We start from the raw sequence: 19,580 nt of genomic DNA, 5'->3' as shown, positions 1-19,580 counted from the left end.
TACCCACGGACTGCAAGAAGATCAAACCTCTCCATTCTTAAGGAAATCAGCCCTGAGTGCTCACTGGAAGGACAGGTCCTGAAGCTGAGGCTCCAATACTTTGGCCACCTCATGAGAAGAGAAGACTCCCTGGAAAAGACCCTGATGTTGGGAAAGATGGAGGGCACAAGGAGAAGGGGACGACAGAGGTCAAGATGGTTGGACAGTGTTCTCGAAGCTACCAGCATGAGTTTGATCAAACTGCGGGAGGCAGTGGAAGACAGGAGTGCCTGGCGTGCTCTGGACCATGGGGTCATGAAGAGTTGGACACAACTAAACGACTAAACAACAACAACTCTTAAAATACTGACAAAATTTCATTTGCTGGAAAACAGAAAAATTGCTGCAATGAAATTAAAGGGGAGGGGAGGGGAGGGGAAATGGAGGAGAAGGATGGGGCAAAAGAGAATGGAAAAGCCAGATGTTCAAAACTATTCCTCTTGATTTTCCAGGCTCCTTTTTCAGGTTTTAAACCTGAAATGAACAGGATGCCTGCTTTCATTTGGGACAGAAAGAACCATTAACTCCAGAAATAAAACAAATCCAAAATGAAACACTTCATTTCAGGGGATTTATTTATATATCATACAATGTGCACAATATACATGGTTTGAAATATCCAGACTACATTTAACTACATTTAAGGCTATTGGTTGTGCTAGAAGAGCTATGTGCTTATTTTTTTCCTCTTGTTTAATGACTGCAATTTTAAAATGTTTAATATTAGCTGGATTACGCACAATATTCCTCTGGCACTTAATGCAAAAAAATTCTTGCTATAATAGCGACATCACTGATGTTACTAGATTGTCAACAACAACTTTTTTTGGACCATTTGGTTTCCTCAGCTTGAGGCAATAAGAAGCCACTGTTGAAAGAGCGGTGATTTTTTTTTAAAAAAAAGTCCAGTTGTAGTCCACAAGTTCCTAGAAAAGGGCATTAACAATTGCTGCACTGTCAGAGCACATGAGACATTGGGCTGACACAAAAACAGTGCCATTACAGACCAAAGAAAAGAAAGAAAAAGAAAAAATTGCAACCAGCTTTATCTGAATACTGTTACTGATGCTTTTATTACCGTAATCCTGCATTTTATTACCATAATCTTGCATTTTATATAGTGCCTTGCTAGATTTTCGTGAAACATGTGGTCTATAGATGTATAAATAAACAAGAACAAATATACTAATATTGATGTTCAGTTTGTGAATTTTACTTTTTTTAGAGATTACAGCTCGCCTCTTTCTCTTTGTATCTCCAAATTAAAATATTGCTAAAACTCCTCATTCCTCTGCCAGTTTCACCTTAAACTGTAACAGCCACTCTAGATCAGGTAGATTCTGCAAAGCCCCACCACCTAGCTGGATGAAGATTCTCAGGTTCATTTGGAGGGGCATAAAATTCAAAGTTAACCACCTGAGATCACTTATGTCTATATTTTTCAGAAAGGCATCTAACAGATGCTGGGAGTGATAAGGATTGGGTACCTGTTCAAACTGGGGAGGGTACCACACAAAAGCAATACAACCCCCGCCCCCCACTATCTCTCCTCAAGCTTTTCCCTACCCACATGGTTACCACCGTCAAGTACCCAGGCTAAGTGTTGCTTCCTCCCACACTCTCTTGCCTTGTGTAACCACAGGTGAAGGGGGTGAGTGTACACACAAAAGGCTTTTATCCCACATGCATCTATATCAAATAACTTCAAATTGTTCTCGGTGAATTGCTGACATTAAGCCCAGCTGACAACAGGCTTTGTACTGCCAGAGTGGATTGCTGCTGTGTTAAGGTTTCGAACATTTTTGTTATGTGCAATAATGTATTTCACATTTCACTGCTTTCACTGCTGGCTCCAGCACATCTATTGGACCACATTTCTTCTCAATAGACAACGGTGCTTTCCATCCATTTTGCTTACGGATGTCGACACTCTTTTGTAACGTGCCCTTTCTCGACTCCAGGCATTGCATTCTCCCCATTTCTCTTGCTAGGCAAGAGATGGGCCTGTGACTCTTCCCTTCGCATAGAGACAAGGATCTGACTGAGAACAAATATATTGTCCATAAAGCACATTGTTTTCTCCATATAGAAATGAGTGGGCTGAGAAATCCAGCTGTGCTGGAGGAGATTTGGAGATTTGGAGGAGCTGTGCTGGAGGAGATCTTCACCCTCGCCCTGACCTTCTGCTCTGGCCAGTGCAAGCAGTGAGTGTGAACGAGACGGTAGCCAAAGCTCTTGGTAAAAAGGGTAAAGGACCCCTGGATGGTTAAGTCCAGTCAAAGGCAACTATGGGGTGTGGCACTCATCTTGCTTCAGGCCGAGGGAGACGGCGTTTGTCCACAGACAGCTTTACGGGTCATATGGTCAACATGACTAAGCTGCTTATGGCACAATGGGACATCATGACGGAAACCCGAGTGCACGGAAACGCCATTTACCTTCCCGTCACAGTGGTACCTATTTATCTACTTGCACTGCTGTGCTTTCAAACTGCTAGGTTGGGAGAAGCTGAGACAGAGAACAGAAGCTCACCCCACTGAGCAGATTTGAACTGCCGGCCTTCCATTCGGTAAGCCCAAGAGGCTCAGTGGTTTAGATCACAGCGCCACCCATGTCCCTAGAGCCAAACCTCTAAGCTCACTGCTTCTGCACAATCCCTGCTTTGGGGCTATTTTCTGAAATTCTTACAAGTGCATCTGGATGCTCATTGTGGCTACATATGCAAGATCTTATAATGATGGATTCTTGAGTGTTTTGTTTTGATTTGGAATAATATTTCAGGACGACACTCAAGGTACTTCAAGATGGGGGGTTTTAATTTTCAAGTGGGTTGTTGAAATATAAATGGGTCAGTGACAATTTTTAAAAACATTACTATTATCTGATTTTCTCCAAAAGGGATAAACCCATATTAAATGTGGGGGTGAGGGGGAGAGAATATGGGCTGGCATTTTGATGGCATGTGAATATTGTACTGCAAAAAAACCCCTTGCATGCTTGAGTAGCACAAATCCACAGTAAATACACATTTGGAAGCACCCAAAGAATAGATAATTAGCACTCAGATGTACACATCAGTTCTGGTTATTTCAGTGGGGTATAGGCATTCCTTCCGTTCTCTGGTTTCTGCCCTATGAATCTTTGGAAAGCTTGGAGCTTTCCACTGGTCTTCTCCTGTATAAAGGAACACCAAGCTCTCCAAATTTCCAAAAAGCTGTTTCTCTGTTTGGGCCAAGTGTTTTGAATGAGTACTGTAGTTTAGAACTGAATCTTGCAGTATAATCCTAGGCATGTCTACTCAGGAGTAAACCACATTGCGTTCAATATATCTTTTTCCAGGTGTGTTAACTATGATGGAGTTAAATGAAATTGTATTTCTTTTCTATCTCCCTCTAACAATTTCTAGCCATTTGAGGAGGTTACAAGCAGTGGTGCCTTTAGTATATGTTGAAAATGACCCCGGAAGTGGTGGTACATCAGAGGTGTTGTCCCTATATGACACAATCATTGTATGAGTTGGGGTAGGAAACATGGCTGCCCTTGTGTATTGATAAAGGCAGCCATCCTTTATGAACAGCACATCACGGCGTATCACCGTTTTCAGAGGGAATTCTTAAGACATATTTTCATTGTACAAGGCAGGCAGGCACTGCTTGTTGTAGCTGTACTAAATAGCTAAGGATGGTGAAAGAAAGAAAGAAAGAAAGAAAGAAAGAAAGAAAGAAAGAAAGAAAGAAAGAGGAAGAGAACTTTGTGTCATTTTTTTAAAAGTGTCCATAAAGTTGAAAATGGGACAAAACAGATTGTGGGTCACATGCAAAATAGTCTTGGTCCGAGTTCTGTTCATCCCTAAAACATATGTAAAGGTGTAAAGGTAAAGGTACCCCTGCCCGTACGGGCCAGTCGTGTCCGACTCTAGGGTTGTGCGCCCATCTCACTTAAGAGGCCGGGGGCCAGCGCTGTCCGGAGACACTTCCGTGTCACGTGGCCAGCGTGACGAAGCTGCATCTGGTGAGCCAGCGCAGCACACGGAAACGCTGTTTACCTTCCCGCCAGTAAGCGGTCCCTATTTGTCTACTTGCACCCGGGGGTGCTTTTGAACTGCTAGGTTGGCAGGCGCTGGGACTGAGCAACGGGAGCACACCCCGCCGTGGGGATTCAAACCACCGACCTTTCGATCGGCAAGTCCTAGGCACTGAGGCTTTTACCCACAGTGCCACCCGCGTCCCTATAAAACATATGTACGTACCTGGACAGAAGTCCTACTGAACTCAGTGACATTTGCTTCTGAGTAGACAGGTACAAGGTACATTGTAAAGCAACAGCAGAGGGGGAGATTTTTCAGATCAGCTAAGGGCAAAATCTGAGATTGCACACGAAGGACAGAAAATTTGATTAAACCTGGTCAAAAAGTGATTTTCTCTCAAGTATCCCCCGCATGCTTCCAAGCACCCTTTGTCCTCTTTATGAATGTATTCCAATGAACTTTAGCTCTCCCTTGTCATTGTGAGATCAACTGCTTGTAGCAATTTAGTCCTTAGCCTGCCAGCATTTTTCCATTTCAGCGGCCAAATAAACACTATGGTTGTTCATAGCAACCACAAAACTAAGACGTTATTTTCACATGTGCTTTTCAGTAGCAGCTGCCCAGTGAGCATGCCTAAAATTATCTGTTCTCATTATAAGTACTTTTTGAAGACGGAAGGGTAGAGATTTCATATTAGCAGTGAACTACAGTTACATAAAATGCGCCCCTGACTTAAGTCTTCACTCCAAAAATGCAAAATGTCTGGAAAATAAATTTCAATGGGGGGGGGGGACAAGAAGTGAAGGAGCACATATTTCAAAAGGCTTTCTTGTTTCCCACTTTGCAAAATCTAAATTATAGATTATTATAACAGTGTGGAGCGGCTGGCCGATACCTGTCATATAGAAATATAATTATAGAGTAGGTGGTTGATATATGTTATATTGATTTAAAAAATTGACTGGATGTTCTAAATCCTAGCATGTTGTAGGATGCTGTAATCCTTTCCCCTCTCAACAGGCCTTCCCTGATGAATAACCAATATCCCATTGCTACCACAGACATAGCTATATTAACTTCAACCACAGCAGACAAGTTTTCCATGCAGCAATGCGACAGAAAATGAAGCTCTCTTGTGATCCATGCATCGGGCATGACAAATGACCATATATAATTTTCCAGTCCTGGGGATAACTCGTATAATATCTAATTAACTACTCGGTTGACTCCAGCAGCCCTGAAGTCCTTCGCAAACCGTACTGCGTCATTGAGATTACCTCTGACCTACCACATACTTTAGCAGCGTCAAACTCAGAGGAATAGGAGAGAGGGGAAAATGTATGTATTTCTGCAGCCTTTCTCTATTTCTGTCAAATAATAATAATAAATTCTCAGCCGTAGACTGAGCCCAGCTTGATCTTGCTTTTTTCAGCCATTTCCTTTCTGATTAACGGTAAAAACGAAATATGACATTTTCCCATAGCCATATTTGATTTACACATTTAATTGCATGCTCTAAATGGTCTCCCATGCCAGCATGCGCTTACGTAAGCCATTCCGTTTCCTTCCTAAATTGCTTATGCTGCGCAGGCCAGGCTACAATTCCAATTAACACTTTTCTTCTCAAAGAGCCTATTTAACACATGAATAGGTGACTCTAATGAAAAGTCTGCCATATGCTGATGAATTTTTTAAATTATGCTAGATACGGTCCTTTTTGAGAAATGCAATTTAACTATCTCACCCACTTGGAACATTTTTTGTTGGGTGCATATCTTGAACTTATTTCTGTTGGGGCAAAATTGCCACCTTCTGATGTTTTGCTCCACAAAAATAATTTAATAATAATAGTAATAATGTAATTTTTAAAAAGAGATTAAACATGGCTAGAAATTACCTATAATGAGAATGTTTGGCATGGGCAATAAAAAAATATAGTTTTAGTTTGCTTTAAGAGAGAAAAGCTAATTTTAATTCTCTGTTCATTAAATGAAAAAAAAAATAGTTTCATCAGAATTTTCCCTATGGAGGAAAGATTTGGAAAACCTAAATTCACTTACATAGAAAAACTGTTACAGGATCAAAAAAATTCTTTACTAATAGTTCTAATATTTTTAGTTATGCTTTTTAAAAGATACACTAAGGATCAATCTTATAAGCAATTTAGTGAACTGGAAGCTGTCATCCAGATCTTAAAACACAGTTGGTTGGAAGTATGTTTGCAGCACATCCTTCAATGAAATAATAATTATATTGGTTCTTGTAATATCTCTTCTTCAGTGTTTTCTGTATGTGGCAACCACCACCCAGAAGCCATACCTGGCTCTGCAGCTGCAAAATGCTCACTTTGACAGCACTTCTACACTACCAATAGCTACCAAGAACCAAGAGACCATATCCTATAATCCATTAGGGCTCTTCTTTCAAGGGTGGCAATTTTCGTGGTCTGATTGCAGACAAGTGGGAGACTTAAATAAATAAATAAATAAATAAATAAATAAATAAGCCCCCCCCCCACAAGACTAGCAACCCGAAGTTGTATCTGTAGATTATTTTGAAATCATGAAACCAGGTTCCTGCTTAAAGTATTTACTTCTTGAAATCTTCTGGAATCTTGAACCATAAGATGGCTTAGTTGTGAGAAATCTCTCTGATTTTAATGGTCCTTGATTCTCTGCTTATGCAAAGGAAGTTCATTGTGCCCAAGATGCAAATCAACAGGATTTACAGCACATGGTTAAAATGCATGAATTCCATTCATTTTGGCAGGAGACAACAGGTTCGCCATTTGGGCATACTCCTGGACTCAGCCCTGAACATGGATGCCTAGGTCTCTGCGGTGGCCAGGAGCGCATTTGCACAGTTACAGCTAGTTTACCAGCTGTGCCTGTTCCTTGAGATGTCTGATTTGGTCACAGTGGCACATGCCTGAGTTCAGTGGCAGAGCTTTACTTTAAAGTCATCACAGTTCCCTCTGGGACAAAGATTTTCATTGCTATTTTTTCTCTCCAAATATTATTTACCATCTATAAGACATATTTTTTACTGTACTTATATAATTGCTATTGATTTACTTTAAAAATTATGCCCAACTTTTCTTTGTAAAATAAACCCAGAGCTGCAAAGTCATCCCATTAAAGACCCTCCAAGTGTCCCTATTTTCCAGGGACTTCCCTGATGTAGAGAAGCTGTCCCAGTTTCTGACTTGATCCCAGAATGTCCCACTTTTCCTTAGGAGCAATGTTGGAGGGTATGGAGTTATCTAACTCCCAAGTCATCTGAAGGCAATCCTGTATAGGGAAGGTTTTTTAAAAAAATGTTTAATGTTTTCTTATTTTTTTATATATGCTGGAAGCTGACCAGAGTGGCTGGGGCAACCCAGTAAGATGTGTGGAGTATAAATAGTAAAGTTATAATTATGGTTGGGATGTCCCTATTTTCATTGGAGAAATGTTGGGTGGTAATGCTATTAGTGCAATAACTTCCACCTGTACAATGGGACTTCCTCTCCTTCTCCCTGCATGTCTCCAAGCCCCTCAACTCAAAGCAGGACAGCACATATTGTCCCATTGTGCTGGTGGCTGTCCTGGCACTAACAAGATTTAATTGGGCATAACCCAGGGAAACAGAACTTTAGTCTACAATAAGATATTGGCCAAATAAAAATGATTTAGCCACCCACCTGAAAAACATAAGAGAGATGGGACCAGCGTAAATTCTCTAGTGTAGGAGCACCAAAAATGAGGTGCCACAACAACATAAGGCCCTGCCTCACATCCCAGCCGAAAGTAGCTCAGAAAGTAGTGAGATATATAGCAGACATTAGAATGTTTAATTTGAAAACTAAAGTGATGCTTACGTGCAGCTTTGCATAGGAATTATGAGTCACTCTGTTCCACAGGCAAAATAATTTGGTATTACACTCATCAAAAAGTCTATTCATCAGAAATCAATTATTCTTTGACAGTGAAAGAAAAAAGAGCTCTATTTAAAAAGACAAGAGGACGCTCATTAACATTTCAAGAACAGTATGTTGCACCATTAACAGGCTCCTATGCATTTCACAAAACTTTTAATTAGGATATTTGAAACCTGAATTAGCAAGACAAGAGACTATATTCTTTTCTCATATCACCTATGTATTTATTGTTGTAAACAAAATATGCCCTTCTTCCTTTATGGGGTATCCAAGACCCCGTATAGTCTGAGTATATTTCAGAGTCCTTAAGTGGGTTCCCTATTGGTAGGAGAAAATAACAGAGGCCAACCAGAGAATATTGAGAAGCAAAACAGCTAGTAAGCCTGATCTTTATTAAAGCTGTTGCAACAGGGTGCTCCCCTCACATGCAGGAGAACCCAGAACAAAGGTGTGCCTGCCCTTATATAGACATTTTAAATTCCCTGCCCTGGAGCACCCCTCCATACATCATACATACATCACAGAAGGGGTGCAGCCCAAGACCACCCCTCACAAACGTCATACCTACATCACAGAAAAGGTGGTCTACAACAGAAATTGGAATGTTGTTGTTTTTCTTGTCTGCTAGGTTATCTGATAATGCCTTATCTGATTGCCCTTCCTGGTAGTCTGGCCGTTCCTTTGAGATGGTGATTACCCAGTTCCTGAGACGATGGGAAGGTTCCCTCACTTGCAGAGAAAACATTTGGTCAGTTTGGGAGTCAAAATGGTTTCAGGATGGTCTTCCTGTGCTGCTCCAGACATGTGGTCCACATATCTATGTATGTGCTTGGTTGGTACATTTATTATATATATAAGACCTTAATTCTTTTACAGTGGTACCTCGGGTTAAGTACTTAATTTGTTCCGGAGGTCTGTACTTAACCTGAAACTGTTCTTAACCTGAAGCACCATTTTAGCTAATGGGGCGTCCTGCTGCCGCCGCGCCACTGGAGCACGATTTCTGTTCTCATCCTGAAGCAAAGTTCTTAACCTAAAGCAATATTTCTGGGTTAACAGTCTGTAACCTGAAGCGTATGTAACCTGAGGTACCACTGTATTACATTATGGGATGCACATTTGGAAAGCCACAGGCTCCCCATCCCTGATATAAGGTATAGGGTCAGCTGCATTCGCTCTCTCCCCCGCCCCCGCATGGTTTCTTCCTAGCTGTTTACTTCCCAATGGCAGGGCTGCCATATGTCTGGATTTTCCTGGACATTACTGGGATTTTAAAGGCGAAATTGATGTCTCGGGGGAATTTCTGAAAGGTGGCGCTTTGTCCTGAATTTTAGGCAAGTCAATTGAAAAATGATGGGTTTTTTGGTGTGCTCAGGACAATAGTAGGGTTGGGAGGCATAAACACAAAGATGGGGGAAAGATTTCTATCAACCCTTGCTGTACTATAAATAACCTTCATTCTGCTTTGCATGAATTTCATATGACCTGGGTTCTGTCATGCCTCCCAAAATGTCTAGGGAGGTTCCTCAAGGCCTGTTTCAGCAGGGCCTTTCTTACATAACATTAGGCCTTTTCTAGGTTCTCCCACCTAATATACAGGGTGAGTCTTGAGGCCTGGTGGAACATGTGTACTCTGTATCCATGGGGCCTCTTTTAAAGGACTCACCCTGTAATTTGTTCAGTGAAAAAGAAATGGCTTTTTCTGAAGTGGCATTCAGGCTGTGGAATGCATGGCTGGTACATCCACTCTTCTCTTCCTGGTACAAGGTAGAAGACATTTTATTCCCCCTTGGCTTTCAGCTTAGGACCTTAAGGAGTTTTTTTGGTGCTGTTTTACTGATGCATTCGTCATCCCCCCCCCCCCCCAATTCTGGTTCTCTGCATTTGAGTTTTTGCTTAAATACGATATTTTCTATTTGCATTTTGTGTTTTTTAACATTTCCATATCAATACATATCAATACAGTGGTACCTCAGTTTACAAACGTAATCCGTTCCGGAAGTCCATTCTTAAACCGAAACCGTTCTTAAACCAAGGCACGCTTTCCCTAATGAGGCCTCCCGCCACTGGTGCCCTTCCACTGTTCGGATTCTGTTCTTAGACCGAGGTAAAGTTTGCAAACCGGGACACTACGTCCAGTTTTGCGGAGTTCGTAAACCTAATTGTTCGTAAACAGGACTGTTCTTAAACCAAGATGCCACTGTAATTTGTTTGCATTGTGACATATGCTCAGTTCTCACGTGCAGAATGAGCAGGGAACATAGGTGTTGACCAAAACCAGAAAACAACAATATACAGAAAGCTTCGTGCAATCAATTGGATCTGTGAGCAGAAAGGAATCAGGCAAGCTATGGATCCCACTGGTTATGTTGTGGTGGGGTTTCATTTCTCAATGAGGAGGATTATCATTTATACATCACTATCAGTACACATGACACTCTACGAAGCAAGACACCACTACCACCAAGATGAATCCTGGTTCCAATGATATTACAGTCAAAGCTTGGATGGTGACAGCAGGGCTGGTGTCAAATGTTGTCATGGGCCTACACCTCAGCAAGGAGCCCCAAAGCCACTGCTCCTCCTCTTGGCCGTTGCAGCTGACTTGTTTACATCTCTATTGCTCTGGCTCAGAGGTGATGAGCGAGCAAACAACAATGAGCATGCTTGCTCCTTGGTTCTGCCTGGCAGGTGAGCATTAGCAATCATGAGGAACAGGAGCAGCAAGAACTGTCAGCAGTGGCATTGAGGGTAGACTGGAGGAAGGTGTCTTGTTCAGGGTCCACCACTCCCTTAAAAAAACAACCTGTAGCTGGCCCTAAGACAACAGAGGGGAAGCATAATTATAGTTTCAAAAAGGGAAAAAGGGAAACATTGTGTGACATCATTTTAAGGGATGGAAAAGTGGGAAAAGAAATGTCACCACTGGTCAAAATAAATTAGGTTAAAATGTGTATACTCCCCGAATTATTATTTTTTGAAATGTATGTGAGATTGAATTATTCCGTCATAAAATGGTGGATTACTTCCTCTTTTATTACTGTATACATCTTACTTGTTAATGAAGTGTAAAATAGAAATATTCCAAAAGAAAATAAAAGAGAAAAGAATTGTAGGACCACTATTAGGACTACTTCCCATCCAACGCTTTTTTTCCACATTCATGATGAATGCTGCATGTGAAGAAACAGTCACAGAATCATAGAACTTTACAGCCAGAAGGGACACTGAGGATCATCTAGTCCAACCCCTTGCAATGCAGGAATATGCAGCTCTCCCATACAGCAATCAAACCTGCAACCTTGGTTCCAACACATGCAGTCTTATAGATGTGTGTTATTGGCAAGCCAACACCAACATGCACCATCATCATCCCCACCACATGCAGACAAGCACTGCTCCAACCTTCATCTAGGAAAGCAGGAATCACCATTCATGCAAATTTCCTCGCCAGGCAAAAGCACTCAAAAGAAGTTGTGGAGCTGGTCTAGTAAGGGAGAGGGTGTCCGTGTGTCCTGGACAGAAGCCCAGGGGCCATATAGAGATGCCTGGAGGGTTGTGTTTGGTCCCTGGGCCTATGTCTCCCCACCCCTGCCCTAAATTATGCTTTGCAGACTGCACCAGGTGGAGAGAGCACACGCTGGGCCATGCGCACATGGCTCTTATGCAAATACAACACCCAGTGCTGGCACGTAAGAAAGCTGCAGCGTGACGCAGATCAAGACGAGCTGGAGGATGCAACCGGATTCTTCAGAGCCTTGCAACTTGATACGTGGAGATTAAATGGGCACAGAAAACAACAACAACAACAACGCAGGAGAGCCTCTAGCTAATTAGTAACCGCTCTCCTCCTGGAACTCCCTCACATCTCGAGCCTGCTTAATCCAGTATGATAAATATTCTCACAGGTTCAGGGAAGCAGAAAACCCATTTGGAAGGCACAGAGACGAAAGAAAATCAAAGCAATTGTCTCCGCCCCCTCCCCCCGCCTCATTCATAAAAGAAATCAGAAACATGAATAACGTATGAGGAAGGCTTTTGCTGTGCTTGGTGAGGAAACGACAAAAGGAGGAGATTAGCTTAGCATTTCTTTTATTGTTCTTATCCCCACCCCACCCGCTTTGTGACTCTGAGATACGATTAAGGGAACAGCCGCTCCTTCTGCCACTTTGTAATTCCAAACTGCTCTCGTACGTGGAAACTTAGGGAGCTCTCAGGCGCCAGGGACAAGAATGGGAAAGCCGAGGGCTCTTCTTCTCATCCTTCTCGGGACATTCATGATTCACCTGCACCCTTGGATCTGCACCAGACCCAACACAATTTGATACTGATCTCAGGAAGGATATCTGAATAAATAAGCCCCTCTTCCAGCCATGAGGAAGTCTAAAGTGCTATTGTCGTTGTCCAGTCTGGAATGGATCTGCCACGATTATTATAGGATGCTAATCGCACCTGCCTCCACCCCACCCCATTCGGTGTGGGGAGGTATCAATGGATCTCTCTTCTGTCCCGCTTCCCCTGGCTGGGTTTTCAGGTTCACACTCACGTCTGTGGCCCTGGGGAGAAGAGAAGTAACAGCTGCAACACATGCAGGCAGAGGCCAGATGGGGAGGGACTGGGGTCGCCTCCAGACTGTCAGTATCTTGCAGGAGGAATGAAAGCCAGAACTTTAGGTTTGTGTAGTTAAAGCAGGATAAAGTGCTCAGTTGCTGTAGCACAACAAATACACTGAAGAACAACAACACAAACTTTTTTGCGGTTAGGGAAATGCCATACAGTGGGAAGATTAATAGGCAGACTCAAACCAGTGTGTTGTGGCGGTTAGAGTGTCAGAATGGGTAATCTGAGAGACCAGGGTTCAAACCCATGCTCAGCCAAGGTCACTGGGTGACCTTGGGCCAGTCACTACAACTCTGCTCAACCTACCTCACAGGGTTATTGTGAGGATAAAACTGAGAGAAAAAGTAATGTATGCCACCTCGAGCTGCTTGGGGAAATTGTGGGGTATAAATGCAGTAAACAAACAATCAGGAATTCTTTCACTGTGATTCCACCATTGCAGGGGGTTGGCACCTAGGACCCTTGGGATCCCTTCCAACTCATACAGTTGTATGAAATAAAGGAGGACAAATGCTCTCATTGTCATATAACCTCCCTACAAGCCAATCGCACAAACGTGCAAATGAAAAGGCCAGATATAGTCCAAGCTCCATGTAAGCTTCCTGCAAGCAAATCAGGCTGAATGATCAACCAGCTGGTCTTTGGGAGGAAGAGTTGGGGGGTGGGCAGCTCCACTTTTGTGGGCCCTCAAGCAAAGTACCTTACATTGGGTGGGCCTTCTCTAGCTTAACTGGGTCATGCCTAACAGCTGGACCCGGGAACCACCCACATTCCCCCAGAGCATCACTCTGGGGCATTGTGGGAAACAAAAATGGCAGCTCCCAGATGCAGATGGAGTACAGGAGCCCACTGGAGACCTGCGTGCTCCAGGGACACCATGCACTCTGCCTGAGCTGCATTGAGCATTTCTCTGATTTTTCTCTCCAGGCAGGGATCAATTGTGCCCTTTGGCTGTTGAAGAACAAATGCCTAGACATGGATGTAGCCAAGGGGGGATTGGGAGAGGCAGCTGTTCCCCCCCCATCAATAAAAATACATAGCAAATGGAAGTTCTGCCCCCCAACAAAAGGTCTGCCCGCCCCAACAAAAATCCTGGCTACACCCATGCTCCTAGATTTTCCTTTTGCTCGACAACAGAGCTGAAATACATTTCTACCCTTTCTGAGCCTAGAATCCACTGGATCTTGGAAACCAATATTGAAATATTTTCTGGAGTGGAAAGTAGATTTTGCCTTGGGAAGCAACTTCCGCTGAAACCTGTTTCATTTGGTTATAAATAGCAGCTCCTGTGTTTTTATTAGGAAGTGAGAATCAAGTATGTGTATGGAGCAATGTATAGTAAGCAAAAGTCTGTAGGCGACAGCTTACTTTATCAATGTCATTAAGCAGGCTGCATTCCTAAGCATTAAAGAGACACCCTACCAACAGCTTTTTGTTAGCAAGCACTTATCACCTTGGTATCTTACTGCTTAAGTAAAGGCGAGAACGTTTACCATGGGTGGGGATGTGGGTTGACACTAGAATTCAACCTGAAATGGTACACCTTGCCGGATACCCCTTTCCTAAGCGCTCAGCATCAACACTATTATTTGAAACTTGTAATAGAAGACTAAAATATCTCTTATGTGTATGCATACTTATATATACAGTAGCACCATGGCGAGTGGGTAGGTGGCTGTGCATTCCCACTGGTGTAGTTCGGCAATTTTAGACTGAATGTCCTTACTCCCCCACCTTACCCCATCTTTATATAGCAGCATGTATTACTTCATTTGTAACGCTAGAACTCTCAAAATTTGTGGCCATCCAATGAAGCTGAATGTTGAAAGATTTAGGACAGATAAAAGAAAATACGGCTTCATGTGGCACATAGTCCAGCTATGGAACTCACTCACCCAGGAGCCAGTGATTGCTACCAACTTTTGTTGTCTAGTTCTTTAGTCGTGTCCGACTCTTTGTGACCCCATGGACCAGAGCACGCCAGGCACTCCTGTCACCAACTTGGATGGCATTAAAAGAGGCTTAGACAAATTAATGGAGGAGAGGGCTATCAATGGCTACTAGCTAAGATGGCTGTGCTTTACCTCCACGGTTGGAAGCAGCAATGCTCCAACTGAAAGGCATCAGAATGGGGAAAGCTGATCTAAACATTGCCCGTCTATGATTCCAATTTAGCTCATACATAATTCTTTGTAACACTGGCAAAACCACTGTCAGTTAGACTGATATGACTGAATGATGGTGATCTAGCAGACGATTCCCAAGTGTCACTTTGGTCAATGAATTTCAAACAATTTCTTTGATGCAATGCACAGGGTTTTAAAAGTTGGAATATTGGTAGTAAATGTTTCTTTTTCTTATGAAATGGTTCACTGTGACATCATTGGGTACCACCCCTACCTGCCTGCCTGCCTAGAAGTAATTAATGGTGGAAAACAGAAACATTACAAATGTGAAGAGCATATTATATGCCCCTATTTAGATGTTACAAGAGTTCTTCTAACTTGAAATGACATGTCACTAGCTCTGGCAATTGTGTATTTCTTTTCTTTTCTTTTTATAACCCCCCCCCCCCCCGCTTACAGTATATTTTCATGCTGCCTTTGCTCGAGAGAGAGCAGACTTAGTATGCCTCAAGGAACATTTTTACAGATTCTTCTTCCTTTTTAGCAAGAGCAGCTGTCACTTGTGCTGTGACTGTGGATGGTTCTTCTGAATATTTGATAGGCTCCAGCTGGGTATTATCAGGCCCAGTGTTTCAGCATCTGGTATGTTGGGGGCAGCTGCTGGGGCCCATACTCTACAGAAAGGCCCATGAAACCTGACATCTACTCTGCTTGGCCTCATGATGACACTGAGCCCTTATGACATTGCTGGTGGTGCCTGCTGCAACTCAGGCCCCCTGGTGTTCACCCAGTAAAAGCTGGCACAGAACTGCTGGGATTGGCTCTGGACAGCCTCTCAACCCCCATCCCAGCACCACTAAGCTAGTTCTGGTAGCTGAATGACCTGTGGCTGCAGTTCCTGGAAGGCCCAAGTGACTGAGGCCAGCAGCAGCAAAGTTGGGGAGGCTGAAGGAATGGGGGCAGAGACACTGGAGGCGGAGTCAGTACTGGAAAGTGTCATCAGTGGCACTATGCCAAGGGCCCATTCAAGCCTGGTCATACTGAGGACATGTGCCTTGCTTCTTGCTTCTTCAGTAAGCAAAAAGTGGTAGTGGATGGGAGCCTGTATAAACCTTGTTTTTATGTACTTTGTGTTTTTTATATTGTAATTTTATGTTGTGAACTGCCCTGAGATCTATGGATAAAGAGTGGTATATAGGTTTTAATAATAAAAAGAAGAATAGAAGCAGGGCTGTCCCATGTTGTTGTGCTGCCTGAGCCTGAGGGCAAGATGGTGGCCTCCAATTCTACGAACAGAAACTGACTGAACACGCAATTCCATCTTCCTTCAGCACTGGCAATGGGACAGCATCCTCCCATTCACCTGCAGCAGGCTAGTTTAGGGACTGTATGATAGGCCTATGACACACACAGTTCTAATCGCCAATAGAGAGAAAGGGTGAAGGGGCTAAGGAGGTGGGCTGCTGCCTGAAGCAATTGCCTCACCTTGTCCAATGGTAAGGTTGGCTCCATCTACAATTGGAACGACATCTCACTATAGGTCCACAGTTCCCATGTTATCAAAAAGTTAAGGTATAATAAGCAATGCTTCTGATACCAGTTTCTGAAAACACAGGAGGGGAGAGTGCTCTTGTGCTTGAATATTGCTTGCAGGTTTCCCATAGGCATCTGTGAGAATGGGATGTTAGACTACATAGGCCATTGGCCTGAAACATCAGGCTTGTCTTATGGTCTTATGTGGCTGCAAATGTATACAAAAATAAATATATCTAACAAAAGAAAACATCTTGGTCTTGGGAGAAAGAGGCATACTATTTCCCTGTCAGGTTATTCTGACTTGTAATCATGGGGTCCTCATCTTTATTGTTATTGCTTTGAATTGACTTAGTGTCATTGCTTTATGTAGTGTTGATTTTGTTAGCTGAATAGAAAAACTAATAGAAAGGACATTTCAGACAGGGAAGACAGGATGAGATATCTAATAAGCGAATTAAGGAAATGTAGCAGGAAAAGGGGCAGTTAAAAGAACAGGCATAGAATGGATTTGATGTTGGTCTCTCATAGAATATTATTTCTAAGGCTAGAGATGAGGCTGGTGCCAGGATTCACTTGGCCCTAAGCATATTGCTGCTGTTGGGCTCACATCTGATGGCAACCTGGGCCTCTGCTTGGTGGTGTTAGGCACCACTGCACATTTCCTCTGCTGCTGGTCACTTGCTACATTCCCCTTCCCAGTGGCAGCATTTCTGAAGGTGAGGTGAGCAACTGCTTGGCTCTGATCCACTGTGGCCACTCATCACATGAAAGTTCCCAACGTGCAATGTTTGACCTGACATCATTTGGGATCATTACATCTTGGGCAATACAGTCGTACCTTGGAAGTCAAACGGAATCTGTTCAAGAAGTCCGTCCGACTTCCAAAATGTTCAAAACCAAAGTGCGGCTTCTCATTGGCTGCAGCAGCCAATCGGAAGCCACGGAAGCCATGTCGGATGCTCGGCTTCCAACAATAGTTTGCAGACTGGAACAGTCACTTCTGGGTTTGTGACATTCGGGAGCCAAAATGTTTGGAAACTAAGCTGTTCAACTTCCAAGGTACAACTGTATACTAGAGTGGGGGCAATCATAGATGAGAACCAACCATGAGTTCAGCTCCCTTTCAAGAGCCCTGCCATAGCCACTCACTAATTAAACATATCCACAGGGGTGGGGCATGAGGCAGCAGTGGCATGGCTTGGCAGGATGCCCAACTATGCCAGTCCCTGATGATGGGTCTGGACATGTAAATATAGCTTTGCAATGGCACCTTGGCCTTATTAAGAGGCATAGCTGTCTGCTCCCAATGGTTTTCCTGCACATGGTGGCTGAGGAATGTTCCAGTGTTTCCCAAACTTGGGTCTCCTGCTGTTTTTGGACTACATCTCCCATCATCCCTAGCTAGCAGAACCAGTGGTCAGGGATGATGGGAATTGTAGTCCAAAAACAGATGGAGACCCAAGTTTGGGAATGAAACCCATTTTAATAGAATCATGCTTTATCTTTTCATTATTCATTTGTATATTTCTAAAGTACTGTTGTTATGGTACTACGGAAGGGCATACTTATTTCCCCGCTTACTTCCTGCCCTCCATCCCCTTCCAATCTCCAAAACACAAGGCTTAAAAAAAAATATGTAGGCGCCTCCTGCAAAATAAACCAAATCTGAACTAACAGCTCTTTTAAGTGCTGATCTATTAAGTAGACTTAGGAAATATATTGGGTTATTTCACATTTCGTACGGTAGTTTGATAGAACTAGGAAATTCAGCAGAGTTTTCAAGACTAAGACTGAAATCCTAATACCACCTACCTTGGAGTAAGCCCTATTGAATTCAATAAAACTTACCATATTTTTCGCCCTATAGGACGCACATTTTCCCCTCCAAAAATGAAGGGGAAATGTGTGTGCGTCCTATGGGGCGAATGCAGGCTTCAGAAAGCTATCTGCTAGCCGTGGGAGATGCAGCTCTCCCACGGCTAGCGGAGAGCTTGCCTGCACCCAGAAACTTGGGGCGCGCTGAGCTCAGCACGCCCCAAGCTTTGGGCTTCGCGCAGCGCTCCGCTAGCCGTGGGAGAGCCGCGTGAAGTCACGCGGCTCTCCCACGGCTAGCAGATAGCAGCCTGTTCTGGGGGCTGGGGTTGGGGGAAGCTCGGGCTTCCCCCGCCCCAGCCCCGCACCGGGGGGGGGGGGAGAATAATATTTTTTTCTTTATTTCCCCCCAAAAAAACTAGGTGCGTCCTATGGGCCGGTGCATCCTATGGGGCGAAAAATACGGTACTTCTGAGTAGATAGATGTAGTAAGGGTGGCAGCCTAAGTTAGCAACCCTTAACAGGAGGGAGTGTGTGGATCTGAAGCTTGTTGCTAAGATCCAGACAATGATCCAGAAAGGTAATTAAATGCACCCACATTAGCAAACACCAACTGGTTTATTTGCAATGATCAAACTACAAACCTAGCCAATTCATCATTTCCAACACACCAACAAATGTTACAAATATAACCTTTAAATATAACTCTTCAAATGTAGTTTGCACACTTAAGTTTAGAAAAGGTATGAAGAGAAAGAAAAACACAAGGAAAGACAGAACTCAAAATATTGGTAGCTGCCTTGCAAATATCAGGTACACAGACTTTCACCAACTTAGCTGGCTCCTCCATGACAGCAGAAATGCTTGTAGGATGCTGCAGGTACCACACTCAGTTCTTCCCCTACTCTTAACAACCATCTCCACTGCATATAACAATGTGCTTAGGTTGTACATGGTCACAGTAGTTATTGCCAATGCAGCAGCACCAACACAATGTCTGTCGCATGTAATCTCCTGACAGCAGTACAGTGCCATATGCTTAGATAATACACCATTGTGGCAATTGTTGGACTTTATTCTCCTATCTGCTGGTGCAGTGCCTCATTTGTTCAGGAAACATATCTATGTTTTTAAAATATGATCAATTTCAGCAGAGGCCATGGAATAACATGCTTCTGAGGGTATTAGTCATCTGGTCAATATTGTGTACTCAGACTTTTAAAAAGCATTCACGAGATAGTAATTGTGACAACACCTTTTTACAGGTGATGATTGCCAGGCTTATTTTTACAGCACTGATCATTGATCAGACTCAGAGGGCTTCTTAAGAAGGGAAAAGTATATATGAAACTGCTCTGCCCTTCTATTAGCTTTTATGTGTAAGGGTAAACAGTTCCTACATTATTAAAGTTGTGGCATAAAAAGAGAGGCATAAAATTTATTTTAAAAACTTAACAGCAGGAGAAGGTAAAGGCCACTGACTTAAAAATCAAATGTTTAA

General features: G+C 43.2%; 1 protein-coding gene across 6 annotated transcripts in view; it reads right to left on the bottom strand.

Annotated features, from left to right (window-relative positions):
- PDE4D (phosphodiesterase 4D) overlaps positions 1 to 19,580 on the bottom strand; it is a 611,966-nt gene that overhangs the window by 326,643 nt on the left and 265,743 nt on the right. The window lies entirely within an intron of this gene.

The sequence above is a fragment of the Podarcis gaigeae genome (genome assembly GCF_964106915.1).
Source record: "Podarcis gaigeae genome assembly, chromosome: 11".
Classification (NCBI taxonomy): domain Eukaryota; kingdom Metazoa; phylum Chordata; class Lepidosauria; order Squamata; family Lacertidae; genus Podarcis; species Podarcis gaigeae.
The sequence above is the reverse complement of the archived record's forward strand: the minus strand, read 5'-3'. Positions and strand labels throughout refer to the sequence as shown.